Below are 18806 nucleotides of genomic sequence, written 5' to 3'. Positions count from 1 at the left end.
GGAGGTGATTCTAGAGGAGGACAACAGAAGATCATGTGCAGATCTGAGATTGTGATTGGGTTGGTATCTGGAAATTAGTGAGGATATGTACCGGGGAGATAGATTGTGGAGAGCTTGGTAGGTTAGGGTTAGGAGTTTGAACTGGATCCTCTGGTTAATTGGCAGCCAGTGAAGAGCTTGACAGAGGGGAGCAGAGGAAGATCAAGAAAGATGAATGAGATGAGCAGCTGAGTTCAGTACCGACTGGAGCAGCGTGGGGATTGAAGTTTTGCCTAAGAATTTCACAACTGCAAGTTGAAAATCAGAATTCTCATGTATAAATTCCAAAAGTTATGTGCAGATACTTTTCTGTAATACATTAACATTTTTTAAGCATAAATAGCAAAAAAAAATGTCCATGGACTGCCATAAACGAGCAGTGGTCTACTGAGCATGCTAATTGGACGTGAAAGTGAAAATTCTTAGTGAAATTGTCATGGATTATGAACATATTTTTGTAAATTTGCACAAACCACAGTTAATCCTATGTATGGTTAGTGCAATATATATATATATATATACAGGATCTTCTCAAAAAATTAGCATATTGTGATAAAGTTCATTATTTTCTGTAATGTACTGATAAACATTAGACTTATTTTATATTTTAGATTCATTACACACAACTGAAGTAGTTCAAGCCTTTTATTGTTTTAATATTGATGATTTTGGCATACAGCTCATGAAAACCCAAAATTCCTATCTCAAAAAATTAGCATATTTCATCCGACCAATAAAAGAAAAGTGTTTTTAAAACAAAAAAAAGTCAACCTTCAAATAATTATGTTCAGTTATGCACTCAATACTTGGTCGGGAATCCTTTTGCAGAAATGACTGCTTCAATGCGGCGTGGCATGGAGGCAATCAGCCTGTGGCACTGCTCAGGTGTTATGGAGGCACAGGATGCTTCGATAGTGGCCTTAAGCTCATTCAGAGTGTTGGGTCTTGCGTCTCTCAACCTTCTCTTCACAATATCCCACAGATTCTCTATGGGGTTCAGGTCAGGAGAGTTGGCAGGCCAATTGAGCAGAGTAATACCATGGTCAGTAAACCATTTACCAGTGGTTTTGGCGCTGTGAGCAGGTGCCAGGTCGTGCTGAAAAATGAAATCTTCATCTCCATAAAGCTTTGCAGCAGATGGAAGCACGAAATGCTCCAAAATCTCCTGATAGCTAGCTGCATTGACCCTGCCCTTGATAAAACACAGTGGACCAACACCAGCAGCTGACATGGCACCCCAGACCATCACTGACTGTGGGTACTTGACACTGGACTTCAGGCATTTTGGCATTTCCCTCTCCCCAGTCTTCCTCCAGACTCTGGCACCATGATTTCTGAATGACATGTTAAAGTTGCTTTCATCCGAAAAAAGTACTTTGGACCACTGAGCAAGAGTTCAGTGCTGCTTCTCTGTAGCCCAGGTCAGGCGCTTCTGCTGCTGTTTCTGGTTCAAAAGTGGGTTTATGCTTCCATCTGCTGAAAAGCTTTATGGAGATGAAGATTTCATTTTTCAGCACGACCTGGCACCTGCTCACAGCGCCAAAACCACTGGTAAATGGTTTACTGACCATGGTATTACTCTGCTCAATTGGCCTGCCAACTCTCCTGACCTGAACCCCATAGAGAATCTGTGGGATATTGTGAAGAGAAAGTTGAGAGACGCAAGACCCGACACGCTGGATGAGCTTAAGGCCGCTATCGAAGCATCCTGGGTCTCCATAACACCTGAGTAGTGCCACAGGCTGATTGCCTCCATGCCATGCTGCATTGAAGCAGTCATTTCTGCAAAAGGATTCCCGACAAAGTATTGAGTGCATAACTGAACATAATTATTTGAAGGTTGACTTTTTATGTTTTAAAAACACTTTTCTTTTATTGGTCGGATGAAATATGCTAATTTTTTGAGATAGGAAATTTGGGTTTTCATGAGCTGTATGCCAAAATCATCAATATTAAAACAATAAAAGGCTTGAACTACTTCAGTTGTGTGTATTTGAATCTAAAATATATGAAAGTCTAATGTTTATCAGTACATTACAGAAAATAGTGAACTTTATAACAATATGCTAATTTTTTGAGAAGATCCTGTATATATATATATATATATATATATATATATATATATATATATATATATATATATATATATATATATATATATATATATATATATTTATATATATATATATATATATATATATATATATATATATATATATTTTGTATATATTCACTCTAATTTACCACTTCACAATTTTGCATCGCAAACTCAGAATACATGAAATTCTGAATTGTTTGCAAAATATTGGAATGTCACAATTCTGACCATCCCTAGCTCATTCTACACCCCATGCAGGGCTTGTGCATGAGCCCTGAGGGGCTAATATTGCAGCATATAGGGGTTACTCATTATCTAGAGGTGAGGCACCATTGCTGATTGTTCTGACATTACCATGTGTGTCCAATAGGGTTGATTAAGTGTTAATTAGAGCACTATTTTAATTGGTTTTATACATGATTTCGATGGTCAATAAAATGTATACTTTGCATACTAATTTGGTGGTGCAGATTTTGGGCTTGATTCACTAAGTATTAGCGCTGGAGCGAAAAGCCACTTAGTGCCCAAAATGTATCTTTGCGGGTACTAATTGCCACGCAAAGCTATATCGCGCACAGCCCAGTGCTGTGCGTGCAGCCGGTAATAGTGTGTGGTGCGACGATAACGTCGCACCCTCTGCCCTGTAAACGTCACACCCGGTGCAACGAAAACGGCGCATCAGGTGCCCCCGAAATGGCGCATCAGTGCACCGCTTCTGGGGCACCTGATGAACCGTTTCATTTACAGGGCAGCGGGTGCGACCGCGCACTATTACCGGCTGCACGCACACTGCATTGGGCTGTGCGCGATGTGTGGGAGCAAACCACTTAACTCTATGGTTTGCGCCCACTAGGTCTTAAAGCACACTAACCAGCTTAGCGCTGGTTAGTGAACCAAGGCCTGTACAGGGTTCCTTTTTGCTTGCTACATAGTGTTGTCCCTTTAGCCTGTATTTTGCACACCATATATTAGGGAGTGCAAATGGTTCTTATAAATATACTATTATAGATGGTCAATAATTTCAAATAATTCTAACTTGCATGCAAATTATACACAAATTGGAATTGGTCCATCAAAATTGGCACAAATTAAACTTGCATGCTGATGGGAAACATTTCACAACTCTAGTAGGGATTAGATTGTGAGCAGAAGGGCATTAGAGATGGCACGAACGGTTCGCATGCAAACTTATTCGCGCAAACATCGGTGGTTCGTGTTCACGATCAAACGCAAACTTTATGGGAGTTCGACCCACCTCCTATACTACATCATTGGGTTAAATTTCGACCCTCTACATCACAGTCAGCAGACACATGGCAGCCAATCAAGCTATACTCCCTCCTGGAGCCCCCACCCCCCCCACCCCCTTATATAAGGCAGCAGCGTTGGCCATTTTCTCACTCAGTCTGCTACTGATATTAGTGAGAGTAGGGAGAGAGGTTGCTGCAGAGATAGGGAAAGCTTAGTTAGGCTCTTGTTAGCTTGCTCCTTGCTGATACTTATTGCTAAAAAGCACCCCAAAACAGCTCTTTTGAGAGCTAATGTTCTTGTGATGTGTTTTTTTGTGTGTGTGTGGCACACAGCCCTGTCTGTCACAGCTGGCCCTTGGTAATTGCTATACTGTGCCAGGCCAAGCACACTCAGTGCCTACCTTTTCACTGCACCTGTGTGTGTGACAGCTGCACATTTGTAATACCAGTCCATGTATACCTGTTCACTGCACCTGCGTGACAGCACGCAGTTTTATATACCAGTCCGTGCATACCTTTTCACTGCACCTGTGTGACTGCACTAGTATTAGTCAAGTCAGTGCATACCTTTCACTTCATCTCCCCCAATATGGGCAAAACAGGCAGAGGCAGGCCACCCGGCAGGTCTGTTCCAGGATGTGCTGTCATGATTTTGTGCGGCCCTGGACCAAAGTACAGTGTTCAGAATGCTTGTGCCATCAACCCCCAAGATTGTCAGGGCATAGTTGACTATTTAACACAGAACACCTCATCTTCCTCAGCTTCCGCACAGAACCGTGACATATCTTCCTCCTCCTGCTCTGATTCTGGCACCTCACTTAACACGCCGTCGGTCGCCACCACCAAAGTGCCATAACTCCAGGGCTCAGCGGTGTGGAAATTGTTTTGTGTGTCTGCCTCAGATGAGAGCAATGCCATCTGTACTCTCTGCCACCGAAAATTGAGCCGTGGAAAGACCAAGACCCGCGTAGGGACAACTACCTTACGAAGCCACATGATTACAAAGCACAAACTGCAATGGGATGACCACCTGAGGAAAAAGCAGCACACAAAAGCAAAGCCACACACCGCAGTGGAAGATACCAGGCCGCAATTATTTCTCAAAAAAGGCGATACACAAACTGTACTGTGAAGTTGAAAGGCAAGTGGTGTCATCTCTGGCACACAGCATTGGGTCAAGGGTCCATCTGACCACGGATGCCTGGTCTGCAAAGCACGGTCAGGCCTGCCCGAAGACTAAGTCAGTCCCCATACACAGCATCTCTGCCTGCACGCCGTGTGACTGCCTGTCCCACTAAGTCGGTCCCCACACAGCATCTCTGTCTGCAGGCCGCTTGACTGCCTTCTCTGCCATCACTAACAGGGTCCACCAGGATTCCATGTGGATTCCTGAATTTGTAAGGCCACTGCTAGCAGCGGCCGCTAACAAAATCAATAATAATTTTTTCTGGTGCGTGTACATGCCTGCCTAACTTTTCTGGCTGCACTGCAGCTGCAACAACAAAACAAAAGGCCTGTACATGTGTCAATTCCCCTTCGTGATCGTTACCTTGCCGCGGTGAAGGGGCTTTGAAAGTTCGCCTGCCCATTGAAGTCTACTGCAGTTCGCAAAGTTCATGCGAACCTGAACTTTTGTGGAAGTTTGCGTTCGAGGTTCACGAACCTAAAATCGAAGGTTCGAGCCATCTCTAAAGGACATGTAGTAAACTTTATCAAAGGGACAGTGCAAGTCCACTTCTACGCCTTTTACTACCACAGGCGAGGAACTGTTTGCCTTAGACGCTGTAAAAACAGCGCAGGAGATTTGGGTGTAGCCTGCGTCACCATAGGCTATAATAGGAATTACGGCTATAGCGGTGCTCAGCAAGTAATTTGTGCGCTGTCAGAAGATGGAAGACAAATTACTATATAAACACTGTAAGTCGGTCGCCAGCAATAGCAAGGCAGAGGCAAGATGGGGGTGCACACCTGGCCGGACTGCTCATGCGCCGACTGGCCCAGACTGGAGGATTTTTGGGAGGGCCAGTTGCGGGCAAAGGAGAAGGCAACTGAGGACAAGGAGGGAGTGATCAGGCCAAAGGGGGCTGGAGGTAGCCCCAGGTATGTATACATTTTTACGGAGTCCCATCTCAGGTACACTTTAACTTAATATTTGGTTGCACACACTTTGAACAAAAATAAATGAAATCAGTTGCTTCCTAGAACCATAATAAACTTCTTACACCTCTCACCTGGAATTTTGGACCACTCTTCCTTTACAAACTGCTCCAGGTCTCTCTTATTGGAAGGGCGCCTTTTCCCAACAGCAATTTTAAGATCTCTCCACAGGTGTTCATTGGGATTTAGATCTGAACTCGTTGCTGGGCACTTCAGAACTCTCCAGCACTTTATTGCCATCCATTTCTGGGTGCTTTCTGACATATGTTTTGGGTCATTATCCTGCTGGAAGACCCAAGATCTTGGACGCAAACCCAGCTTTCTGACACTGGGCTCTACAGTGCAACCCAAAATCCTTTGGTAAGCTTCAGATTTCATGATGCCTTGCACACATTCAAGACACTCAGTGCCAGAGGCAGCAAAACAACCCCAAAAAATCATTGAACCTCCACTATATTTCAATGTAGGTACTGTGTTTTTTTCTTTATAGGCCTCATTCCATTTTTGGTAAACAGTATTTATGTGCTTTAGCAAAAAGTTCTATCTTGGTCTCATTTGTCCACAGGACATTTTTCCCAGAAGGATTTTGGCTTACTCAAGTACATTTTGACCAACTGTAGTCTTGCTTTTTATGTTTCTGTGTTAGCAGTGGAGTTCTCCTGGGTCTCCTGCCATAGAGTTTCATTACATTTAAATGTTTAAATGTTGACGGATAGTTCGCGCTGACACTGATGCTCCCTGAGCCTGCAGGACAGCTTGAATTTCTTTGGAACTTGTTTTGGGCTGCTTATCCACCATCCAGACTATCCTGCGTTGCAAACTTTCATATATTTTTCTCTTCCATCCACACCCAGGGAGATTAGCTACAGTGCCATGGGTGGCAAACTTCTTGATAATGTTGTGCACTGTGGACAAAAGCAAATCTAGATCTCTGGAGATGGATTTATAACCTTGCAATTGTTGATATTTTTCCAAAATGTTGGTTCTCAAGTCCTCAGACAGTTATCTTCTCCTCTTTCTGTGGTCCAGGTGAGTTTAAAGGAACATCACATGCTTGAAACAATCTTATTTATCCACGATTTTGAAAGGGTGCCAATAAATTTGTCCAGCCCATTTTTGGAGTTTTGTGTGACATTATGTCCAATTTGCGTTTTCCCTCCCTTTTATTGTTTTGTTCCAATACACACAAAGGTATAAACATGTGTATAGCAAAACGTGTTACTGCAATATTTTGCTGTGAGACGTACCTGATTTTCTGGAGAAATTTTTGGGGTGCCAACAAATTCGGCCAAGACTGTATTTTCAGACGTCTGAGTAAACACTGAGCCAATGGCAAACACCGAGACATGAGAATTCTGGTGGTATGTGGTCCGGTTTTAGTCATAACAAGAATTCAAAGACATAGCCACAAAAGTTGGTTATGTAGTTCCTTTAATTACTAATTGCACAAGATTTCTTTACAAGCTTTCAAAACTTTACATTTCTTCTTTAGGTATGAAAAAAACCTTTGTACTGTGCGCTCACTATCTCGATTATACTTTAAATCTAAACAGACATATAAACATAGTCCATAACCAGAGTCCAAACGGGTTACTTATGTGTCCATGGATCGCTGCATCAATCACCAAAAGCATATGATGTAACCGGATTCCTTTTTCAAAAATGCTGCGCTCCCATGTATCCCAGATTTTCTTGTGATGAATTGCTCAAAAGAAATAGAGAACAAAACAAAACATAGTGTGATACTGCTTCAAACAATTTCCTTTTCACACCACCCAGTGTTGTGACCAATATCCCATACACGTACACCACGGCTCATAGGGTTATACAGGTCCTCACCATGTGTAATGACTGTCAAATCACAGACAGCAAACCAGCACCATATATAATCTCCCAGGGCATGCAGATATCCACCGAGTCATGTGTGGCCTCTCACCTCACTCTCCGCTGTCCAGATTATAAGACAGCAACAGCGCTCAGTGTCTCAACCGGAATATTCCAAGCAGCTCCCCCAAACGATACCACTCCTCTATAGCAGATTCCTCATATCAGCCTAATAACTGAAGGACTTGACATAGCGTAAAACCATTAACATTTATTAAGAAGATAAAAGTAGTGCACTCACATGTAACCAATAAAATCAAGCATGTATCAAACAGAGCTCTTTCTCGCCAGCCTCGTACGCCTGTAGCTCCGCCCTACGCGTTTCGTGCATGCGCACTCATCAGGGGCTAGTGGCGTCTAGTTGGCTGGCGCATTTATCCAAACTGGACCGCCGATTCTACCTATCAGCACATTTCCCACACCCAAGATGGCCGCTAGGTCACTTCCGCCCTCATCTGCCGCTATATCCCCCTATCGTGAACGGCCATGTCAGAGGGGGCGGTGCCCCGGGGGACACCCATCATTAATCACCCTAGTGACTGTAACCAGCCACCCACGGGTTTCCGAGCCTCCAGCACCGCCCATCCACATCATCTCATGGGCTTTTCTTATGCGTTTGGACGTCAGTCAGCTGGCTCTATGACTGATCGCCACAGCGGTTGTACGCAGCGCTATAACTGCCCCATACCGTTAACATCCCACTTAGCGCATAAAACTGACTCCCCATCTTAATACAGATAGATCACTGTTAAGACAATAGTAAATACATAATACATCTAAACTTATAATCAGTCAGGCATAGCAAACATTAATTCTTAACCCTGGCATTATTAGACGACTAAAATAGCAGGAAATTGGCAATAGGACTAAAATGCAAACCACATATTCACAGATTGAATACTCTCATAGGTATCCATCCCCCCCACCAATAACACCATTGCAGGCTAGGGTTCCGGGCATGGACGCCTCCCCCACATACATGGCAGGAAGCGCACACATCCAGAATCCACTTAAGGATCCAACCCCAAAACATCCCCCACCACCCCCCCCCCCCCCCCCCCCCTCTTCTCCACTCCTACATACCCCTCACTCACCCCCCACCCCCCTTCCCCCCCTTAATAGAACAGCCAAGAGAGGGGATTCCCCAATCTAGGTATGTTATAAGAAAACAAATACCCACATTGCTCCCCCAACCAGGGCAATATCAATCATTGGATATAAAGCAATTAAGGTCGAACTCAACATTGAGCCCCCTAGGGTGCATCGTTTTCATCTCGTATATCCATCGTGACTCCATTCTTGACAGTTCCCTTATCTTATTACACCCCCTCCAGCTACCCCTTAACTTATCAATCCCACAAAATTTCATTCCCATCGGGTCCCGGCCATGTTTCTCGGCAAAGTGCTTAGACATATTGTGCCCAACATTCCCTTTCTTGATGTTCCTGACGTGTTCACCTATCCGTTCTTTTAACTTCCTAGTTGTTCTCCCAATGTACTGCTGCCCACACGGACACCAGCACATGTAAACAACATGAGTAGTATTACACGTGATACAGTCTTTGATGGCATACTGCTTGTTGTTTACTTTCCCCACAAATCTATCCCCCCTCTGTGCCCGTGCCTCTCTGCATCCCACACAATCCCGACAGGGGTAAAACCCCTTATTCCCCACTAAGTCTCCTCTGGTCTTTACAGGTCCATCAATGAAGCTTGGGACAAGAATCTGCTGTAAATTCTTGGCCCTCTTGTATATAAATTGAGGTCGCATCGGTATGATCTGTCCCAGAACATTATCTGCCCTCAAAACATTCCAGTGTCTTTTGAATACCCTCTCCACTTCATTAAACCTAGTGTTATAATCAAGTACCACTGCATATTCATACCCGTTATTCTTACTTCTCCCACCCTGATATCCCATCAACTGTGCCCTATCCATTTTACCAGTAGCATCCCGTATCTGTGTAACTGCTTGTCTCCCATATCCCTTTTCCACAAATCTTTCTATCAACATATCAGTCTGTTCCAGAAAGTCTGCAGTCTCTGTACAATTCCGTCTTATCCTATACATCTGGCCTTTGGGTATATTAGTTAGCCATTTTTTATGATGGCAACTTGAATATGGAATGTATCCATTCCTATCAGTCTTCTTGAAATAGGTCCTCATCTGTAGTCGCTCCCCTTTCCTATATAGATCCAAATCCAGAAAGCTGATTCTGTCCATATCGAATTCCGCTGTGAGCCTAATGCCCCTCTCGTTGGCGTTGAGCCATTGTATATACCCCTCTAATTCAGAGGCCTCCCCTCTCCATATCATGCACAGATCGTCAATATAACGAAACCAGTGCCTGATTGGTGCACTTAATCCATCTTCTAATACCTCCCTTTCCCACTCATCCATAAAAATATTTGCCAGGCTGGGGGCAAATTTCGCCCCCATCGCACAGCCGGTAACCTGCAGGTAGAATTCCCCTGCATACCAGAAATAATTGTGTCGTAAAACAAAATCAAGTAGTCGCAAAATGAACAGAATCTGCCTTCTCTTCAATGTTCCCTCCCCCTCCAGGGCCCTCTCGACCGCTTTCAACCCCATATCATGTGGTATTATCGTGTATAACGACGCCACATCAGCCGTTACAAGAATGTCTTTCTCAGCCAGTTTAATCTTCTCTACCTCCTGGATCATTTGTTTGGTGTCTTTAATCAAATACGGGAGTTTCTGCACTATTGGCTGCAAAAACCTATCTATATATTCGCCTATCCTTTGGTTTAGTGATTCAATCCCACTAACAATGGGCCTACCTGGGGGCCTCTCTAGGTCTTTATGTATTTTCGGGTTCTGATATATTACGGGTATACGCGGTACATCGATCATAAGATACTTAAACTCTGCATCATCAATGATTTCCTCCTCTAATCCATCCTTCAGAATATCTCTCAGCACTTCTTTGTATTGTCTAGTGGGGTCACCTTTCAGTTTTTTATAGGTAAGACTGTCTCCAACAATTCTATCTAACTCAGCAATATATTGATCTTTCCTCATAACAACAACCCCCCCCCCTTTGTCGGCTGGCCTAATCAAAAGATCTTTCCTCTCTGCCAGTCGTAGAGCCGTCACATACTCCCCATCCTTTCTCTGATCATCTAATTTCTCCAAGTCGGTTACAACCAATTTCTTAAAAGTCTCTACCGTGTTTCCCATACTATTCATCCCTGGATTGAAGAGGGACCTATTCCTCAGTCCCGTATGCATATATTTAGGCACAGTGGTATTGTTGTTAATGTGGGCCTCCCTGGATAGGAAATACTTCTTGATATTTAGCTTTCTAGTATATTTCTGGATATTAATATATGTGTCAAACTTATTCAGACCCTGCTTTGGGGCATATTTCAAACCTTTGTCCAGGATTGCCATCTCTTCAGGTCTAAGTTTAATCTGACTAATATTGAAAATACCCTTACCCTTCATCTTCTTCTTTTTTCTTCTCCCCCCTCTGCACCCTCTTCTATTCCTCGCTTTCTGCCCACCATCCCCCCTGGCTCCACCTCCCCCTCCCCCACCCTCTGCCTCCTCATGTCGTCCCATATTTTCCCAAAAAAATCATCGTCTACATCATTCAGTGGATCATAGCGGTTTTGTGTGGGTGTATAATCTGGTGTCCCATTCAGTCTGTACTGGGTACTCCAGTCATTTTTAAAACCATGTGGACCACCTCCTGGTCTCATCCCAGTAGCCCGTGTCTGATTAAACTGGCCCCTGTACCCCGTCGTCTCACCCCTTCTACCATCTCCTCGATATCCACCAAATCGTCCCTGTCTGCCAAAATCCGTCCTAGGTGGTCTTGGGCTGTTGCCTCGCCAGCCATCTATCTGTCCTGGAGAGTTGAAATGCACCTGTTGGGGGCCCCCCCTAAAGGTAGGTCTCGCCTCCCCACGAGGTCTATACTCACCTGGTTGCTGCATCATGTTACGACCGCTAGCATCCTCATCAAGATTAGCAGCTCTTTCTTTTCTCTTAATCTGCTCTAGCTGCCATTTGTAGGCCTGCTTGTTTTTATACTCTTGCCAGTCTCTTTGAAACCGTCCAACTCTAGTCTCCCCAACCTCTTTGTCAACTTTCATTAAATTCTTAACCAATACTTCAGTGCGTTGTCTAAAATCACTTATTTCTTTAAAACCTTCCAATTTCTGTTTTTGCTCTTCAATCTCCTTCTTAAGCCTATCTGCCCTTACATTCCTTCGTTTCAGTAATATCTTTAGGAGGCCAATTCCACATTCATTCAAATATTCTCCCAATTCCCGATCATTCTCCTCCCCTTCCTCCCCATCGTACACCACCAAATCCCATCGGTAACGTTTGGGGATGATGCCTTCCTTAATGGACTTTTTCAGGCTGGCAACATCCCACCAAGTATTAATTTCTTTCTGCATCAGGGACTGCATGCCCCTAAAACAACTGTCTATATTTCCATTCTGAGGACTAGCCTCTTTGGAAAAGACGGTATCAATATCAAAGTGTGCCCTGTTGAATACATCCAATAGTTCCATATTTCAGACAGTGTGCTGCACTCACAATATGCTTATTATAAACAAAACAGATGAAAAAAACCTTTGTACTGTGCGCTCACTATCTCGATTATACTTTAAATCTAAACAGACATATAAACATAGTCCATAACCAGAGTCCAAACGGGTTACTTATGTGTCCATGGATCGCTGCATCAATCACCAAAAGCATATGATGTAACCGGATTCCTTTTTCAAAAATGCTGCGCTCCCATGTATCCCAGATTTTCTTGTGATGAATTGCTCAAAAGAAATAGAGAACAAAACAAAACATAGTGTGATACTGCTTTAAACAATTTCCTTTTCACACCACCCAGTGTTGTGACCAATATCCCATACACGTACACCACGGCTCATAGGGTTATACAGGTCCTCACCATGTGTAATGACTGTCAAATCACAGACAGCAAACCAGCACCATATATAATCTCCCAGGGCATGCAGATATCCACCGAGTCATGTGTGGCCTCTCACCTCACTCTCCGCTGTCCAGATTATAAGACAGCAACAGCGCTCAGTGTCTCAACCGGAATATTCCAAGCAGCTCCCCCAAACGATACCACTCCTCTATAGCAGATTCCTCATATCAGCCTAATAACTGAAGGACTTGACATAGCGTAAAACCATTAACATTTATTAAGAAGATAAAAGTAGTGCACTCACATGTAACCAATAAAATCAAGCATGTATCAAACAGAGCTCTTTCTCGCCAGCCTCGTACGCCTGTAGCTCCGCCCTACGCGTTTCGTGCATGCGCACTCATCAGGGGCTAGTGGCGTCTAGTTGGCTGGCGCATTTATCCAAACTGGACCGCCGATTCTACCTATCAGCACATTTCCCACACCCAAGATGGCCGCTAGGTCACTTCCGCCCTCATCTGCCGCTATATCCCCCTATCGTGAACGGCCATGTCAGAGGGGGCGGTGCCCCGGGGGACACCCATCATTAATCACCCTAGTGACTGTAACCAGCCACCCACGGGTTTCCGAGCCTCCAGCACCGCCCATACCTTCTTTAGGTATGACCCAGAACTAGATAAGAATCGTACAAAATGAATGTACCATACGGACCCATATGCAATTCACTTTTTCACCTGAGTTTTCTCCTAGGTGATAATTTTAAACTTGTCAATAAAATGCATTTTAAGCCATCAACAAGCTAGAAAATACTCAAAATAATTTTAACAGTACTTTCTCGCCTACTTTTTGGTACTTTTTTAGTTGAAAAGTGCTGGAAAGTTATTTTAAATTGAAGATGAAAAATTATCTCCTAGGAGAAAAGTCAGGTGAAAAAGTGAATTGCATATGGCCCACAGACTCTTATATATTACTTCTGTAGGGTTCTAATCTAGTTCTGTATCATGTCTGAAGAAGAAACTTACATGTTTCAAAAGCATTCAAAGAACTCTTGTACAATTAGTCATTAGAGATATTACCCAAACAACTTTTGTTATGTCTATGAGATTTCTATTAAAGCGGTATAAAACCCTGACATAATTTTCAATAAAAACTTGTTTACCTATATTTTTATATGCCATACGGTTATCATATTTGCTTTTGTGCATCCGTATTATTATTCATTTAGAAACTACAAGTTGCCAAAGTAAAAAAATTTTTTTGCTGACATTGCATTTTATACATAACTGGTTTTATTCATCTTGTATTGAAGGCAGAAATGCTTTCTGAGTGTCTTTCTGTGTTCAGGAGAGCACATTAGTAGCAAAGAAAAGAGCCTCATATTGTTTTCCAGTACAGGAAGAGTTAAAAAACTTCAGTTGTTATCTATGCAAAAGACCTTCTCTGAGCTCTCCGACCCAACTTGGGACAAATACAGTGCTGTTTTCTGAAGCACTTATACATCAAAGAAACAGTAAGACACAGGTTGGGATAAGGTTTTACTGCAGGAAGGTTCAAATGGTCATTAGCGCTGCTCTGTTTTATAGTTTCTATCCAGAGTGTGGTTTTTAAAGTGCAAATATGGCAGAATGATGCAACGTTGGTAGGAAAAAAACTACATTACTGAAAAGAATAGTAGCTTTTCTTTGCTACTAATGTTCTATTCATTATCCATACTACACATACAATTCATTATATCATAAGTGTTTTGTTTTGTTTTTTTTGCTTCAGCTTACTTGAAGCTATGTCACTTATCTTTGCTTAGAGAAGAGCTTTAACATAGCCTGCCCATTCCTTCTCATGGGTCATTATGGTTACATGTATACAACAAAAAAAAATTACAAACACATGCATTGCCAGTGTTTATCCCTTTTTAAAACGTTTTTTTCCATAAACATATATACAGCCTGCACGTCTTTGGGTACCAGTCACAAGGGTATTGTTACTGCTCCGCAATGACCAAGAAGAATTGCTAATTATGCAAATAGAACTACAAAAGCACAAATTCTGTTTGAATTACTAACATAACAGATGTTTGCTGGGCATTGCCATGAAGTCTGCATACACAGTTATGCTAATTTGGCACGATTCCCCTTCAAGTTAGCTCTGAGTCATTAAGGCACACAGCTAGCAGGTCCTCCTGTCTAACTAATAATTGCCTCTTATTGATATTAATTAACATTTTTTGCACTTTCCTTGAGTCTTGACCTGGTATGTGTTGGTAAGCCTAAACAGAGTGGCCTATTAAAAGGCAAACTAGAATGACCTATACCAGTCAAGTACTATTTATCACAAGCCGAACAAGGCCAATTAAACAGAGAGCCCAGGCAGCCGTCTTGATTCGCTGACTGTTTCTTGATTACTGATATAAATTGCTAATAGGGTAGAAGGTGCTAAGCAGTGGGATCTGCAGGGAGTGGATATTGCTGAGCCCTAGCCTGGTGACAGGTGAAAGAACCTTGCGATAGCCTTATTGATGTGACCTGCCCATCACATGCTAGTTATTGTTTAAGGTACAGCTGATCCCATCCTACTGAGAGTCAATCAGATTAATTAGTACCAGGCTATATCCTTCTAGCTCATTATAGAGGTAATGTGGCTGCTGTGTTATTTACACATAGTAAAGTAGATGGGGGTAGGAAGAAGAAACAAAAAAAAAACCTGAATAATCCTCTTATATTAAAGGACGAAAAAATAGTATTGCTTCTCCCATTATTTTATAATAAGGTTATGACGAAGGCTTTTATGGATACAGATCAAGAGATCATAATAGAAGCATATTGACAGATTTCCCCCCCCCCCCCCTTAATACTCTAAGGAACCGGTTGTAGCAGAAATATATCAAAACCGTATCATCAGAACTGAGATCTTCTGTAAAAAAAAATCGATAAAGAGTTATACATGGTTTGAGTTTAAACAGTCCTCGGCAGTCGTTTAAACATGGTGCATCTGTGCAGCTTCTGCCTCTGGAGACTGGTGTAACCTAGCAACTGCAAGGCTTAAACCGATTAACTACAAATGAAGTACTGTACGCCTATCAAAGCAATTGTTCATGGTTACCTTTGTTGCAGAGATTTAACTAATTGAACATGATACAGTATGAAGATAATTAACACCCATGAGTTTGTTAATTGCCTGTTTAGCATTACAAGTGTGTCTGAGATTTTTCCCCCCCTCCCTTACTCTCTCTCTTCAGTCGATTGCTCTTTTCACTGGCTCTCACTGCCATAAACGAGGCCTTTTGATTGGCAAAGTTTTGTGTTTTGTCCTCACAGCACGCAACGCACATTGCTTTGACTGGGGGGGCAGGCTGTTATCCTGGCAAAATACAAACAAACCGAAGCCAATGATAATTTTCCTTTAAACATCTATACCAGTGAATCAAGGAACGGACTGTTTAGTCGCCATGAGGCAATGTGGATTTTTTTTTTGTGAATTACAAAATGATACAATACAATACAATAACATTTCTATAGCGCTTTTCTCCCATAGGACTCAAAGCGCTTAGGCTCTCTCAGATTCAGTAATTAGTAGGATGAAGTATTCACACAACAAAAGTTATATTTCTGCAAATGCCAGACTGAACAGGTGGGTTTTCAGTCTGGATTTAAACACGTCCAGGGATGGGGCTGTCCTGATCTGTTGAGGTAAGGAGTTCCAAAATGTAGGGGCAGCATGACAGAAGGCTCTGGGACCAAAAGTTTCCAAGTGGACTCTGGGTATGACTAGATTATTAGAACCTGTGGATCTGAGAATGCGGGGATTGCTACGCAGCTGTAACATATCTTTCATGTATCCAGGGCCTAGATTATTCAGGGATTTAAATGTCAGTAGGCCGATCTTGAATAGGACCCTCCATTCTATAGGTAGCCAGTGAAGGGAATGCAGGACTGGCGTTATGTGGCAGTGACGGGGTTGGTTGGTTAGCAGTCTGGCAGCAGTATTCTGTATCAGCTGTAGGCGGTGCAAGACCTTTTTTGGAAGGCCAGTGTAGAGAGCATTGCAGTAGTCCAGTCTGGATGTGATGAAGGCGTGGACTAAGGTTGGCAGATCTTCTGGGGGTATGAGGTGCTTGATTTTTGTAATGTTCTTCAGGTGAAAATAGGATGATTTCACCACAGCAGAGATTTGAGTTCTGAAGTTTAAATCCCCATCAATTAGAACTCCCAGGCTACGCACATGATCAGAGCTGCGTAGATCCGTGCCTCCTATTCCCAGTGGTGAAGACTGCAAGTTAAGTTGTTTTGTTATCATGCTCTGCCCTCCAATCAGAAGGACTTCAGTTTTGTCTGCATTTAGTTTCAGCCAGTTGTCATTCATCCATTGCTGTAGTTCACGTAAGCAGGCGTTTATAGTTAGAGTTGGGTCTGTCACACCAGGCTTGAAGGAAAGATATAGTTGGGTGTCGTCTGCATAGCAGTGGTATGTCAAGCCATGTTTTTGGATTAGTTTTCCCAACGGTAGCATGTAAATTGTGAAAAGCAGGGGAGAGAGGATTGAGCCCTGGGGCACCCCATACTTAAGTGTTACAGGGGTGGACAGGAAGGGCCCCATAGACACTTTGTGGGTTCTGCCACTCAAGAAGGATTGGAACCACTGAAGTACTATGCCATCAATGCCGCAGTATTCCTGTAGCCTGTTTATCAAGATGTCATGGTCAACTGTGTCAAAGGCTGCAGAAAGGTCTAGCAGTATGAGGATCGAGCACTCTCCTCTGTCTCTTGCCATGAGCAGGTGGTTGCATATTTGGATGAGGGCAGTTTCAGTGCTGTGGTGTTTCCTGAAGCCAGACTGGAATGGGTCATAACTGTTATTTTGTAGGATTCTGGCTTCTAGCTGGAGGTATACAGCTTTTTCAATTAGCTTGCCCAGAAAGGGGAGGTTAGAGACAGGTCTGTAGCTGGTCATTGCATCTGGGTCCAGGGAGGGTTTTTTGAGGAGAGGCCTGATGATTGCTTCCTTCAGTAAAGCAGGAAATATCCCTGATTGTAAGGAACAGTTAACAATTTTTAGGAATACCGGTACGAACAGGTCGGGGCAGTTCAACATGAACTGTGTTGGGCCAGGATCCAGGTCACAGGTAGTTAGGCGGACGTGAAGGAGGATGCTTGATGTGACTTCTTCATCAATTTCTTTGAAGTTTGACCAAGGTGTTACGTTGTCTCTGCTAATGGTCTTCGGCGCTATATTAGGCTCAGATGCTGTAAGTTGGATGGCGGACCTTATAGCAGAGACTTTGTCTGTGAAGAAATGGGCAAATTGGTCACAGAGGTCCTTTGAAGACTCGATATTAAGTTTTTGACATGCTGGGTTGCAGAGTTTTTCCACTGTGCGGAACAGTTGGGCTGGTTTGTTAACTGCATTTGCAATCTCTTGTGATAGAAAGGATGATTTTTTTCCCGTGATTACCTTTTGGTAGCTCTTCAAGTGGAAGATTAAGGCATGTTTGTCTTCTGGGGACTGAGATTTGCGCCACAGCCTCTCAAGTTTTCGGCCTTGTCTTTTCAGCTCTTTTATAGCGTTATCAAACCACTGTGCATGATGGTGTGGAGTAAGATATTTGGTGCGCAGAGGGGCAATGGTCTCAAAGGTGGAGGACACACATTTGTTGTATTTAAACACCAGAGTATCAGGGTCCAAGCTGGAGTCCGTCAATTCATCAAAGCTAAGGTTATCTCGGATATGTTGAGGTGTTAGCCCTTTTAAGCGGCGATATTTTATTTGATTCTTGACCTGGTGTTTGACGGCTGGTATTGAGAGGGAGAAGTGGATAGTGTGATGGTCTGACCAGGCAACAGGATTAATTTCCACATTGGCTATTGACAGCCCAGTATGGAATATAAGGTCCAGAGTGTGACCTTTCCTGTGAGTAGCAGAGCTGATTGATTGGAGGAAGCCCAGTTCATGTAAGGCACGAGGTAGCTCTTTTCCAAATTGTGAAGAGGAGTCGTCCACCCATGTATTGAAATCTCCAAGAACAATCCATCTGGGGTGTTCCAGTGTTAGGTTGCATAGGAGGTCTACAAGTTCCTCAAGGAAGTCTGAGCATTTTTCTGGTGGGCGGTAGATCAGCAATATGTTAATGTTTTCCTCAGCTGAAAGTTGCACCCCCAAGCATTCAAACGAGTTGGTAGGACCTACAGTAAGTGGTCTGATTTTCAAAGCTGATCTAAAGCAAAGTGCAACCCCTCCTCCCCTGCGTTCTTTCCTGTTGCAGTATATCACGGAATAGTTTGTTGGCACAGCTGCCTCCAGGGTGGGGCCAACAGGTTCAGAAAGCCAGGTTTCAGTCAGGCAGGCCAGATCAGAAGACTCTATTAGATCATGTATGATTGCTGTTTTGTTGTTTATTGATCTGACGTTGCAGAGGACAGCCTTGATGGGGCTACCCTGGGAGCTGAGGTCTGAGATTGAGGA

This window comes from Hyperolius riggenbachi, chromosome 7, assembly GCF_040937935.1.
Source record: "Hyperolius riggenbachi isolate aHypRig1 chromosome 7, aHypRig1.pri, whole genome shotgun sequence".
Classification (NCBI taxonomy): Eukaryota; Metazoa; Chordata; class Amphibia; order Anura; family Hyperoliidae; genus Hyperolius; species Hyperolius riggenbachi.
This window is presented reverse-complemented; position numbering follows the sequence as displayed.